Source organism: Heptranchias perlo, chromosome 2 (assembly GCF_035084215.1).
Source record: "Heptranchias perlo isolate sHepPer1 chromosome 2, sHepPer1.hap1, whole genome shotgun sequence".
Classification (NCBI taxonomy): Eukaryota; Metazoa; Chordata; class Chondrichthyes; order Hexanchiformes; family Hexanchidae; genus Heptranchias; species Heptranchias perlo.
In genome coordinates, this window is record NC_090326.1 from 22,618,941 (window position 1) to 22,632,756 (window position 13,816).

Genomic DNA, 13,816 nt, shown 5'->3' on the forward strand with positions numbered 1-13,816 from the left:
CAAAGTCTCATTCCCACTTTAGTGTTAGGATTTGTGAAATGAGAAATATATAGCTGGAAGAGAGAAATAAGAGTGCAAGTTATTTCAGGCTTCTCCCACTGTACCAAATGCTGGCTCAAAAAAGTGGCATTGGTAAATGGAGTAGGATAATGTCTAAACTCTCTGCTAAAATATAGCGTGGGATTAAACGAGAGAGAAATTACAATTTGCAAAGGGGGATTTTTTTTGTATATCAGATAAAAATCACTGTGATCAAACAACATTTGCCATGATAATCAAAACCTGAGCCCACAGCCCTGTGCGGATCTATGTTCATGTATTACACATGCAGAGAAATGTGGTTTATTTTCTTGTTCTATTTCACTGTTGCAAAATAAATAATGCTCCTTGGAATGTGCCAACTCAAGCACTCACAAGTTATAATGACAGTAGTGCAAGTGATTTTTCATAAACCACCTGTCTCCAACTTGTAAAATCTTTCTAAAAGATATCAGAGTCACAATTTTTTTTTAAGTTAAATTTTTAACCCAGTTTTTCCATCAATTTCAGGCATTGATCAAAGCTGTAGTGCAACCTGTATGAAGATGTCTCCAGAGTAGCAGTCTGAAATGTTAAACTTCTGCATTTAAACAAAACAGGATGCCAGGAAAAAGTGAGCAAATGACAACAAAAATTTAAGAACTCCTATCCCAACTACCACAATCAAAATGTTCTGCCACTGGATTTAAGGCTTGGTATGCAAATTTGTATTGCATTAAAAATTATCAATTTTAATTGCATCCACTCTCATTATAAGGCTTTCAGCTTCTCATACTTTTGCTCTCCAATTTGTGCCATTACAGGGCCTCAATGAAACACTAAGGGGTTCATTTCTATGGATGTTCTCTCAATCTTCCATTGTAGTTTCAGCAGGAGAGCCACGGAAATCCAGGGAAAATGGTGTAAATGCCACTAATGCCATTTTTCCCGGGTTTTCATGGCGGACAATTACAGCGAGCTACATCGAGTATACAGCACAGAAACAGGCCATTTGGCCCAACTGGTCTATGCCGACGTTTATGCACCACATGAGCCTCCTCCTTCCCTTTTCCTCTAACCCGATCAGCATACCTTTCTATTCCTTTCCCCTTGTTGTGTTAATCTAGCTTCCCCTTAAGTGCATCTATTCCATGTGGTAGCCGTTCCACATTCTTACCACTCTTTGGGTATCGACGTTTCTCCTGAATTCCCTATTGGATTTATTAGTGACTACCTTATATTGATGACCTCCAGTTTTGCATGCCCCCACAAGTGGAAACATTTTCTCCGCATCTACCCTATCAAACCCTTTCATTATTTTAAAGACCTCTTTCAGGTCACCCGTCGGCCTTTTTTCTAGAGATAAGAGGCCCAGCCTGTTTAGTCTGTTGATAAGTTCTGGTATCATCCTTGTGAATCTTTATGCACCCTCTCCAAAGCCTCCACACCCTTTTTATAATATGGAGACCAGAAATGTGTACTGTACTCTAAGTGTGGTCTAACCAAGATTCTATATAAATTTAATGTAACTTTTTTGCTTCTCAATTCTATCCCTCTAGAAATGAACCCCAGTGCTTGGCTTGCATTTATTATGGGATTATTAACCTGCGTCGCTACTTTTAGTAATTTGTGTATCTTTATCCCAGGATCCCTTTGCTCCTCTGCCCCATTTAGTCTCTTCTTATCCAAGCAATATGTGACCTCCTTATTCTTCCCACCAAAATGCACCACCTCACACCTCAATGAAATTAATTTGCCAATTACATGCCCATTCCACAAATTTATTAGTGTCTTCTTGCACTTTGATGCTTTCTTCCTTTGTATTAACTACACCCCCCAATTTCATGTTGTCCGCAAATTTTGAAATTACACTTCTGATTTCCGAATCCAATGTTAATGTAAATTGTGAACAGTGGTCCCAGCACCGATCCTTGTGGAACACCACTTTCCACCTTGTGCTAGGCTAAGTAGCTACTCTTAACCCCTACACTGTTTTCTGTTTTGTAGCCAGCTTGCTATCCATTTTGCTACCTGTCCCCCGACTCCACATGCTCTGACCTTAGTCCCGAATCTAAATTGCGGTACCTCATCGAAGGCCTTTTAAAAATCCAAATATATTACATCTGTTGCATTACCCTTGTCTACTCTTTCTGTTACTTCTTCAATGAATTCAATAAGGTTGGTCAAGCATGACTTTCCCTTCTGAAATCCATGCTGACTATTCTTTATTATATTTTCGCTCTCTAGATGTTTTTCTATTCCATCTTTGAGTAAAGATTCCATTATCTTTCCTACCATCGACGTTAAGCTGGCTGGTCTGTAGTTCCCTGGACTTGTTCTATCTCCCTTTTAAATACAGGAATAACATTAGCTGTCCGCCAGCTGATTGGGAAAATCCCCGCAGAAATTAATCGCCTAGGTTTCTGAGAACCACTGGGATCAAGGCACTGGTAGTTTGCAGCAGAATTGCTTGATTAAACATAATAAGTAATGGACACAGCTCTGTCTTACCAAAGCTTCAAGGGCCCTAACTACACTTCAAAACTGATTTATTGGACGACACAGAAAAATGACCTACTACAGCTGGAAGACAATCCCAACAGCTTGTGGGAAGTTCTCCCAATATATCCTGCATCCCTCTATGTCAGGACACCTAGGTTTCTTTTTAAGAGATTACATTTTGGTGGTCTCCAGTGTGGATCCTTATTGATGCCAGTATGGACCAGAAGCAAGCCGTGGAGTCGGCTTTGCATTTTGGGGGCCAGACTGAAAAATCAACCTTGTGGAGCAATGGGACAATTTATCCATTCTTAGAGGTAGGATTGTGCCAGAAAACATTTTTGCCTTGTCCTGAAAGGATGGTAGCACCAAGAACCCAGAGAACCACTACTTGAGCGATTACTTCATAATACTGATTACATCACTTACTCACCCATCCCTTAGGAGCATTTAGGTGTCGTCATCTCAAGCTCAGTGCCAACTCTAGCATTAGATTCAAAGAACATTTGTCTGGTTTCAGAGATAGTTGGCATCCCTCGGGCTTGTAGGTTTTCCATTACTTCCTATGATTCATTATTAAACTAAGCATTGCGTTGGCCGGGGTGGGGGGGGGAAAGAGATAGCTGCAGAATCAGTCTAACCCGAGGTCAACACAACAGGAGAGCAACATTAGCAGCAAGCATCAACAAGCCTACTGAGCTGACCACAGACTCACTCCAGGTGAAGCAGCAACCAAGCATACAAGGCGGCAGCATTTGTAACATATAAAGACAGCTTTGCGGAGAGTAGGATACACAGTTAAGGAGTAACTGGGGACATGATGCAAAGTTAACCTAAACTGGTTATCTTTTGTCCTTCAACATAGGTCAAATATTCTCTTGCGAGTATTTTTTCTTTGAACGATCTGATGAAGGTTCCACCCAGATGTTAACTTGTCCTATTTTTAGGTACCAGCGGGCTCTTCTTTTTTTTTCACTGCATAAATTAGTTTTTCCTCACTCCAGTGAAATGCAAAAAAGTTAAAAATAACAAATTCATTGTAGCCTAAAGCAAGAGCTTATTAGTTCTCACATTTCACCTTGTTAGTTTTTAAATAAAGGTGAACAGCAGACAACTTCTCCTAAGTCAGATGAAGCACATTTAAGATGAAAAAGCAGATCAAGATGCCCCTGCTTTAATTACAATCACTCAAGTATGAACCCAATTAAATCTAAAATCAAGTCCAAATCTAAAATCAAAACCAAAATCTATAAATAAATATGAAATGCCATTATACATATATATACACAATAAAAAGCATACACCGAAAATTTGAAACACAAGAAAAAGTCAAACACTGGTATCAGCTGGAAGCAAAAATTTTGTGCTGGGTTGGGGAATGAACCCAAGGATCAACATGATTCTATCAAAAAAGTTCACCTCGAGGAGGTAAATGAACATATGAAACAAGCAGAGGGGAAATCCCCCAGGCATAGATGGTTACATCATGAATTCTCAAAATTTCTCCTAAAAAGTGTTTTTTTACTTTTCAAAGAGCAGTCAACTAAATGTTTAGGGTCAACCGATAAAATTCCATGGGAGGGTTCTGGACGATCTTCGGACAAAAGGGAAATTACCTAAGTGCTGGTGTGAAGCAGTTTTGCTTCATATTGACGCTGCAGTTGCAGTGTGAATTCTGCCTCAATCTAGCTCAGGGTTCAACCTGAGGCTCGGGTGAAGTGGAGTGAGACTCCCTAGAGGAGGCAGTTTCATTCAGCTTTGATCACGAGTCAGTTCAGTTCACTTCACACGTTTAGCATTAGTGCAAAGGTGAGACCACTTTGCAACAACGCTAAGTCTGTAACATAAATACAAATACTGCAGCACCTATAAGCCTATCTCACTGCAAGTATCGACTGCAACTTCTTGGTTAAGGTCTGACAATATAAATGGAACATTTCTTCTCAAATATTATACACACGATACTACACAGTCTGCCATTTGTTGCAAAGTGGTAACAGAGAGAAACTGAGATTAGATCAAACTGTTGAGTGGTTTAGTAACATTATCTCGATCTTCAAGCAGAAGAGAAACCCAATTGAAAGAATGATAAGGACCTATACATCCCAGGTAGTCAATGCAACACTTGGTTACAGAGAACTAATGTATGGATGGGTGCAGATGTACTCAAGATTACATCAAACATGCACATTCTTTATTATAACAAAACAAATTAAGAGAATCTAATAAACATGCACTGATTTTCTCCAACTGCTTGTTGATTCTGGAATGGTAAACCTTGAGGTTTATCATCAGCAAAATTCTAATGGACAATTCTGTGTCAATACAAAAAAACACAACAGCATAATAGAAAAATCAAATGATAAAATCAGAAGAGCCTTTATGTATTTTATTCATTGGAATATGTGGAGTGAGTATTTTTATAGTCATAGGAGCACTTGTAGAGAGCAAGGAAAGCATATTTCAAGAATGAGGGGGGTGATTTTAAACCCCAAAAACGGGTGGGATGGGGGCGGGTGGGAGTTGGAAATAATTGTTTTTTTGGGTTGCAACTGCAAAATTTTCGGACTTTGCATTCCCAGTGGGAAGCCTGTACTTTTACGCGCCGACATTAAACCCGGAAATAAAGCTGGGTTGCAGTAGTGACCCAAAAAACAACTATTTTCAACTCCCACCCGCCCCCAAACCACCTGTTCTTGGGGGTTAAAATCAACCCCGAGCAGTCCATAATGAAGTTGCTTGAGCAAAGTTTGAATGCAGGAGACCCAGAGGGGTAATTTTGACTTTGGGTGATGGTGTAAAACTAGGGTTGCCAATTCTCATTGGATTCTCATTCCTAGAGGTTTCATCACATGACCTCCCGACGTCCAGTCAAACAGCCTTTTTTCCCACATCTCCAATACTATTATAACTAATAATCAAAAGTGTTCAAAGAAAATAGAAAACACACAATTTTTTCTTTTAACACCCCTATGATTTTTCTGCTGGGTTGCTCACTGCAGCGTCCAGGAGATTAGTCTTTAGTTCCTGGAGACTCCAGGGCAATCCTGGAGACTCCAGGGCAATCCAGGAGGGTTGGCAACCCTATATAAAATGGGCGTTATACATCTTCCCCCATTTTCCCTTTCACTGACCACAATGGAAAGGAAAATCAGACAGGGTGTATAATGGTCGGTGAATCCGACTTCACCCGTTTTCCACCATAGCCCAAAGTTAAAATGATCCCCCAATCTTAAAGAAAACCCAAAATGAAAGGAACTGTTTTGTATATTAGCACAATGTACCCTTCAGTGACTCATGCCAATATTTTAAATTTTATTTCCTACACAATTTTTTTTTAAAAATTGAGTACAGAATGTTCAATGTGAAATTTAATGACTTTTTAGTAAACAAAGTATTACCAGCTTCTCCTGATAACTGATGGTGTCTGATTCTTGCATCATGTCAGTGTTTAGATTTCATATCACAATCAGAAACCATTAAACTGGCAGATCAAACAAGCTTTTTTCTGAGTCTGCATAATTTCTACAAAGATTCTGTCAAGTATCCTGTCCCTTATTTGGAAAGACTAGGCAGAAATTTGTGTCTGTAATAAGTTCCATTAAAATCAGACTGATTGCACAGTGTTCTTGGACCAACTTCTTCAGTAAACATGGGTTCATGCTATAAAGCTGATGGAACAAAAGGTTAAACCCTGTGAAAAGCAATCTTCCTCCATTTGCGCTACCATTGTTTGATTAGAATGTACACTGTACCGCTGTACTTGGGAATTGCATTAGAACCTTAATTACTGTACTTTCAGGCTCCTTGTCACCATTCAGCCAATGAAAACCTGAAGGCACCACAAATCTTTAGGATGTGGCAAGATAATAATGGCACAAAGAGACAGGTTTACAGAGTCAAGTGGATTAATTCAATACAGATTGATCTTGACTACTGATTTGATGCCAGTAGCCCCATTTGCACAGTTTTCTAGCAAATGACAAAGGTGCATACATGAATACTGACCAAATGACTGACTTAGGAATGCATGCAGCAAAGTCTAACTAATTTTATTATGGCAATGGTGGGAACCCATGGGCAATCTCCAACTGCGATTAGTTGAGAAGTGTACACCACTGAACTCTAAACTGTATTGCAATGTTTTTAATGCAAAGGCTGTAAATACTTGGTATGACAAAGCTCGTCTGTGAACTTACCACTGTTAATTAAATTTAACAAGATTTGTCACTGGTGCTAATCAGAAGAAAATGCTGTGCAGTGTTGGTGAATGAACACAAGGATCAACTTAATTCTGTCAAAAAAAAGTTTACCAAGAGGCTCTTGTCCCTTCTGGGCTGGCTGACTGACTGACTGACTCTGGAGCAGCCTCCATAGCACATGAATAGTCACCTGAACTGACTCATTCCTCTCTCTCAATGCCCCTTCCATCTGTCTCTATTGCCTGGATTCCTCAGATTCCTTCTTGTTCAAACATCCTCATCTTCTCCCTCTCAATTTTTTTCCCTTTAAGATCCTCCTCATCCATTACTCCTTCATCTTGTTCAACACCCAACTTTGCACAAACCAACTCTCACCTTCAGCAATCTCAATTTCCACTTGAACTCATCAACCCTTACCTCCACCAATTTCCTTGCCCTGCTTGCTTCGCCCAACTTCACCCTCGACATCAACTTCCCCCAACCACACTCATTGTCGCCGCCTTAATCTTGTGGCCTCCAGACCCTTGTGGCCCCCATTGTTGACCAACCATTTCTTTATCTCCCTTCTCCTACCTGATGTCAAAGAGTAGCTCCATGTAAACCGTAGTAGGTTAACATTCAGATCGGCCTTGAATTCTGACTGGGAAGGACCCCAGTATCTAAACAATTCTAACCTAGGGGGAGCTTCAAAAAACTCCAACTGTGATTGGTTGAGAAATGCGCACCAATGGACTATAACCTTTATTGCAATTTTTTTTTTAACAAAAGATTGTAAATACGGCAACGCCCTTCTATGCAGAAGAGATTTACCAGAATGGTACCAGGAATGAGGGAATACAGTTACGTCGCAAGACTATGGAAGCTGGGATTGTTCTCCTTAGAGCAAAGAAGGTCAAGGAAAGATTTAATAGAGGTATTCAAAATTATGAGGGTAGATAGGGAGAAACTGTTCCCACTGGCAGGAGGATTGGTAACCAGAGGACATAGATTTAAGATAATTGGCAAAAAAGCCAGGGGGAGATGAGAAGTTTTTTTACGCAAGAAGTTATGATAATCTGGAATGCACTGCCTGAAAGGGTAGTGGAAGCAGATTCAATGGTAGCTTTCACAAGGGAATTAGATATATACTTGAAAAGGACTTACAGAGCAATAGGGAAAGATCAGTGGAGTGGGACTAATTGGATAGCTCTTTCAGCGAGCTGGCACAGGCACGATGGGCCAAATGGCCTCCTTCTGAGCTGTATGATTCCATGTGTTAGTTAAATTTAAAAGATTCACCACTTGCTAATCAGAAGAAAATTCAGAATGCTTAAGGGACTGAAATGTTAATGAATGGAAAACCCTGCAGCCACAAATAGGCATAGAGATCTCAAATTCCTGGCATGTGTTCCTGTATAACTGTGCCAGGAATGCTAAATTTTAAATTTACCCCAAATTTCTTTTTTTTTTAAACAGTATATTTAGTGAGGAGAGGGTATTTATATTGATAATAGTGTACCCTGAAGCAATGTCCTGCTTTTAATTTTATAAACTAATTCAGCGCTCTATAAAGGGACACACAACTACTATTTGAACTATAGTCACAATGAATTACAATGAAATGATGGGAAAGGGAGATGATTGCTCTGGTCAGCTGAGCTGGGCTATTCTGCTGGGGAAGCTATACCAGCACGAGTGTGATGGAGTGGGACATCCCCCCCACTCAAGAATACACCACTGTCCCTGCCGAATCTTGTGAGGCCAGCTTGATTATAATACACTTGGAGGGCTCGGGGGAGAGAGGGTCAGGAAAAGCCGCATGTGCCTGCAGTAGTGGATGGCTGGCTGCCTGTCAGTGTCACCCGTGGTTCAGTGGGTAGCACTCTCGCCTCCAAGTCAGAAGGTTGTGGGCAATACTTCTCCCTCAATTAATATCACTAAAACAGATTATCCGGTCATTGTCACAGTGCTCTTTGTGGGATCTTGCTGTGCGCAAATTGGCTGCTGCGTTTCCTACACTTCAAAAGTACTTAGTTGGCTGTAAAGCGCTTTCAAACGTCCAGAGGTCATGAAAGGCGCTATGTAATTTAAGTTCTTACTTCCCTCCTTAATTTGTGGCCAAATTTGAAGTATCCTCAGGAAAGGACTGGGTCGATCGACCCATGATCAATTTATTCCTTCGAAGGTTGGTGGGGGGGGGGCGTAATTTAACTTTTAAAGGGTCTCCTGCTGACCTTGAACAAAGCTGGATGCCGGTAACACACTGGTGTTACTTGCCTCCAGTGTTGCCATGGCAATAATGGCAGTAAATGCAACAGATGATGTCATCGCTTCATTACAGCCCACTTTGATTATGCCTGCCCAAATGTCTGATATCATTACCGGCAGAAAAGCTCGAAAGTGGTGGCGATCAGCGTAAAACTGGCGCAACCTAAAGGAAAACCCCTCCTTGATGTGAAGCAACATTAGAAATTCATTCATGAAGATTTCCTCGTCAGTATTTCCAGCAACACATTGATTAAGAACACGTTTACAGTTTCACTAGAAATACCTACGAGAGCAAATCTTCAATACATTTACGATGTAATAATTCTTCATAATAATCCTTCCCCTAAAAACAGTCTTACTACAGTGTAAGCTCGGGCAATCAATCTTATTTTCCTCACCTAACACAACAGGATCATAGTTCCAACCAACACAGACTACTTCCGGCAGTCAGCTGACCTCAATCAAAGGTTCTTCTGACCTGGCCCAGTTTACTGAGTATTGTACCTATGCATCACCCGACCAGTTCAATCTAACAAAAAGTGTCCTTGAAGTCCTATTTCCTCTATTGAAATATTTTGCTGGCATCAACTTTGGAAAGTAACACACAAGGGAATAGCCCTTAGACATGTTTTGCTTCAACACTGAATGCTTGAAGGCATTTTTATCTTGCATTGTAAACACAGTCATACTTCAGAGTGTAACTCTATTTGAGATCTGGGACAGTGATGCTCCAACACCCACATCAGTAGGACACTGGGTCATGCCCGCAAATCCCCATCTATCAAAATAATTGATGATACACAATGAGGAATTTTCTAATAGGAGACTAAACAAAGGAAATTATAACCTTCAGGGAATATAGTCTTCCGAACAATGAGATATGCCCTCTTTCCCATCAATTTTCTTCACTTATAGGTGTATATACACACACACACACACACACACACACACACCGCAACACCCCCCCCCCCCAACAAACCTCTTGGAGCCAAAAGGATGGCTCCTTCCAAACCTACTCTTGGGCAACCACAAAGAGGCAGAAACTGTATCCAATTTTGCTCCTATGAGGTGACAGATGGCCTCTGACCAGCAAGGCTTAGATTGACGATCTGAAAAATTGGATCCACTTCCCTCCACGTTTTCTGCTCTAAACTTAGGGTGCCTGCAAAGCAGTGCCACTATTTTGTAAAATAAGCAATTCTACAGTGAATGGCACAGTGCTTAAGTTAACACTTTTGAAAAAAAATTCCCCAGCAAATTTTCCCCTTCCCTTATTCATTCCTTGCTTGGTAACTCTGATATCTCACTTAAGTGGCCATTATTCAAATATGAACCTTGACAGTGGGCCTCAGCAGAATATCTGACCACGGGGCATCATAGCCAAGGACAATCAAGGGCCTGTTAACCTGACGTGCATTTCCAGCAGAAGTCACTGCATAGTGATCAGGAATAGGAACCCCCGTCTACTGCCCGGATCCTAACTCGCACCAAGTCCCATTCACCCATCACCCCTGTGCTCGCTGACCTACTTTGGCTCCCAGTCTGGCAACGCTTCGATTTTAAAATTCTCATCCTTGTTTTCAAATCCCTCCATGGCCTTGCCCCGCCCTATCTCCGTAACCTCCTCCAGCCCTACAACCATTAGAGATCTCTGTGCTCCTCCAATTCTGGCCTCTTGTGCATCCCCAATTTTAATCATGCCACCATTGGCGGCAGTGCCTTCAGCTGCCTAAGCTCCAGAATTCCCTCCCTAAACCTCTCCGCCTCTCTTTCCTCCTTTAAGTCACTCATTAAAACCTACCTCTTTGACCAAGCTTTTGGTCACCTGTCCTGAAATCTTCTCACATGGCTCGGTGTCTAATTTTGTTTGATAACGCTCCTGTGAAGCGCCTCGGGTCGCTTCACTACGTTGAAGGAGCTATATAAATGCAAGTTGTTGTTGTTGTATAACCCAGTGCATCGAGCCCAACTGGAGTACCCCTACCACAGTGCCAGTTAAGGTTGGCACCTGTGCAAGAGCCCGAACCCGAAAGTTTCCCGATTCGTATGGCTCAGTTACTCAAATGTCTGAACCCACCGCAGCACCAGAGAAGCTGAATGTTTAAGCCTTAATTCAAACTATTTTCACATAATAAGTGTCCACAATCTAAAAACAGGAGGATTGGCATTACTGAGCTGGCATATTTGACAGAACATCATCAAAGGTTGAAGCTGGGGGAATTCCCCAAGTCATTCAGTCCCTTTTGCAGGCTGCATTAGTCGAGACACCTTCAACCAAGAAACATAGCTACGTAGATTACAAATTATGCACCTACCTCAACATTTTTGAAGCGTCCTTCAAAATAACTCAAATTTGTTTCTGTTAAATATTTTAAAAATCCAAATCCTAACACTAACTGCTTAACTGTGTTTTTTACATTTCTATTTATTGCTGTGACTTCAACCAAAGTTTCCATTGGTTACACATATACTAAATATTGACAGTTTACTCATGGTAACTTTTGTGCACACAACAACTACCTGCATTTATATAGTGCCTTTAACGTAGTAATATGTCTCAAGATGCTACACAGGAGCATTAGCTGACAAAAGCTGACACCGAGCCAAAGAAGGAGACATTAGGATAGGTGACCAAAAGCTTGGTCAAAGAGGTAGGTTTTGAGGAGACAGAGACAGGTGGAGTGGTTTAGGGAGGGAATTGCAGAGCATGTAGGGTATAGGCGGCTGAAGTCACGGCCGCCAGTGGTGTGAGGGATGCACAAGATGCCAGAGTTGGAGGAGCGCAGAGATCTCGGAGGGTTGGAGGAGGTTACAGAGATAGAGAGGGGTGAGGCCTTTGTGGGATTTGAACACTAGGATGAGAATTTTTAAATCGAGGCGTTGCTGAACTGGGAGCCAGTGTAGGTCAGTGGATGAACGAGACTTGGTGAGAGTTACGATACGGGCAGAAGATGTAAAACTAAGTGACTAATGAACTCTCCATAGTGGAGGTGCTGATATTTGAGAACTGACATTTGTGTTGAAGCAGCAGCTGTTCAAATGGCTACGCATATCATGTACAAACAACGTATGCCTGCTGTACAAATGGCATAAAGCTCCAGTATAGTACCTGTGCCAACATCAGCTTTTACAGGTGACATACAGGTGTAACAGGATCCTCTGACTAGGATGAAAAGCTATGCTAAAGATGTTCATTTGAATCAAACCCCGTTTAACAGCACATTCTAAGTTAAAGAAAGTGAGGGTCTCACCTACAAAGCATGCAAAATCCTGAATTTTGAACAACAGAAGGGAACACAGCACATTGCTACATCATGCATGTAATATAAACCTACCTGGCTGCAGTTCCTCTTGCAGTCTCTAACCTTAGCTGTAACATTAGGAAAAAACTGGACAGTGAATAACTCTGGGCGGCCAGTCACGGAGTACCATTAGCAGAAGTCAGGCTGCAGTAACCTGCTCTTTCAGTGTGAGAATGCTTGCATGACACTGGCGGATCAAATGAGACAGGGAGGAATCATAGAATCATAGCAAGTTATGGCACAGAAGGAGGCCATTCGTCCCATCGTGTTTGTGCCGGCCGAAAAAGGGCCATCCAGCTTAATCCCACTTTCCAGCACTTGGTCCATAGCCCTGTAGGTTACGGCACTTCGAGTGCATATCCAAGTACATTTAAATGAGTTGAGGGTTTCTGCCTCTACCACCCTCTCAAGTAGTGAGTTCCAGACCCCCACCACCCTCCGGGTGAAAAAAATTCTCCTCAGCTCCCCTCTAATCCTTCTACCAATTACTTTCAATCTATGACCCCCGGTCACTGACCCCTCTGCTAAGGGAAATAGGTCCTCCTTATCCACGCTATCTAGTCCCATCATAATTTTATATGCCTCAATTAAATCTCCCTTCAGCCTCCTTTGTTCCAAAGAAAACAACCCCAGCCTATTCAATCTGTCATCATAGCCAAAATTCTCCAGCCCTGGCAACATTCTCGTAAATCTCCTTTGTACCCTCTCTAGTGCAATCACATCTTTCCTATAATGTGGTGACCAGAACTGTGCGCAATACTCAAGCTGTGGCCTAACCAATGTTTTATACAGTTCAAGCATAATCCCCCTGCTCTAATATTATTATATTCTATGTCTCAGCGAATAAAGGAAAGTATCCCGTATGCCTTTTTAACCACCTTATCTACCTGTCCTACTACCTTAAGGGATCTGTGGACATGCACTCCAAGGTCCCTTTGTTCCTGTATAAAGGAGGAAAAAAGTTGTAAGTTTGAACAATGAAGAGAATTAAAAGATTATATTGAAGCGAAATTTGAAATGAATTGACTTTGGATTGGTTTCGTTGTGAAATTTGATGAAGCCAGTATCAATGCTCAAAGTGAATTCACAACAGCCTCAAGACTTCCTGCAATGCATCAGATGCATCACTAATATCAACTACACATCAGCAGTATGCATGCACATGCCTCAGCTTTCCCAATCCAAATCGACCTTAGTTGCGTGAAGGTCTTCAAAACAAGTATAATACCTTACTTGGCATTCAAGTGATCTGATCTTGCTGCACTTCCATACTGTAAACAAGGATAAAGGTGAACTTTCATGGCTAGCTAAATGTTGTGTTGTCAGAAGGTGAACAATTTATGGTCAATGGTTAGACTCAGCTTTGGCACAGAACCAGATATTTATCTTTCCATGTTTTTTTCCCTCCCTTATTCCGTTCTTCAACCCCCACCCCCCACCAAAACAAATTTGAACAATCTTACACTGCAACAGCTTAACTGAGATTGTTACATTCAAACCCCCTCCCCTTCATAAATTCAAACAAACTTACAAAGCAACAATTCATAT